The sequence below is a fragment of the Dipodomys spectabilis genome, unplaced genomic scaffold (assembly GCF_019054845.1).
Source record: "Dipodomys spectabilis isolate Male_0828 unplaced genomic scaffold, ASM1905484v1 ptg000284l, whole genome shotgun sequence".
Lineage (NCBI taxonomy): Eukaryota > Metazoa > Chordata > Mammalia > Rodentia > Heteromyidae > Dipodomys > Dipodomys spectabilis.
In genome coordinates, this window is record NW_024870961.1 from 2,503,905 (window position 1) to 2,505,312 (window position 1,408).

The following is a 1,408-nucleotide window of genomic DNA, read 5'->3' on the forward strand; positions in this document are numbered from 1 at the left end:
ACATACAGTCCAAAAAACAATAAACAGTACAAACAAAGCACATGCAGGCCTGACAGTTACAAAAAAAGCTTACAAAGTGGAGATCTCCCAAATTGGTCCACTGACTACTGTCATGGTGGGGTTCCACACCCACACCACACCAGCAGAAGGAGCAGAGCCACAGTGGGCGAGTTGGGCCTCTCTTAGGAGGCCCTCTTGGTCAGTTCTGGCCCAACACTGAACCAACCTCCGCCGCCCCACAATTCACACGGTGGTGTTCCGAGGGCCGCCCCCCTTGCCCCACACAGCGGGGTTCCAAGGACCCCTGACCCACATGGCAGGGTTCCAAGGACCCCTGACCCACAAGAGGATCTTGGACATCTCCTAGTTCCTCCAGGGTTGTGGTGAAAGGGCACCTGCTTCAACAACTCTTTACAAATCAGAGTGGCCATCCTCACAAAGGAAAATGAAAGTAAAACTGACAAATGACAGGACAAGACAAATTAATAAAGACAGCGCTGTTTTACCTTTGGAGTCTGAGATCTCGGAGGTCTTTGGGGGGATCCTGGACGAGCCCCCACTATTATGTTATACCCAGGTGGCAGGATCCCCACCAAGAAGACCATCAAGAGTCAGACTTTACAGCTGTTTTAAGGTTTTATTTAAATGGGCAGCAGCTCGGGTCTCATCCTACACTCCAACACAGTGGAGCCTAGGAGGAGAACCCCGAGCTAAAGATTTGCAGGGTTTATAAAGGCACACAACCAACCAGGTGTTTGGATTACCACCATATGTTGCTCTGCTAGAAACAAGCAACAAGTGGTCACTGCCTCAAAACTTTAACCCTTCACATGAAGAGGCTACTAGTGTGTTCTAGACACTTAAGGTTGGAGACACAAAGCACTCATAATTATTAGATTACTTTATAGGCTAAAGGAGCAATGCAGACTGTATGAGGATTGCTCCAGCTTTCGGTCCTCATATCCTGAGACAGTAAATTCACAGCAGCTCAATGCTAAGTAACAGAACTGGCATGTACTGTGGATATTTGCTCCCAAATCCTGTGACACTCATTTCTCACTTTTGGCTTCAAACCTGTGACCAGAAGGGAAGATGAGGAGGGAAAATCCTTCTCAGGGAAAGCAGCTGTAAAGAACATTGGGTAGTTTACTTATAAATTAAAACCTTGGGAATGACCATTAAGAAGTCAGATTGTCCAGATTAAAAAATGAAAAAGAGAAGAAAAAAGGTTCTAGTGGCTGCTGTCTGTAATCCTAGGTCCTCAGGAGGCTGAGATGAAGAGAAACTTAGTTTGAATTCAACCAGTGTAGGAAAATCCATAACACAGTTATTTCTAAGAGATCACAGAAATAACCAGAAGTGGGGCTGTGACTCAAGCTTATTGCATTACCCTTGAGCAAGAGGAGCT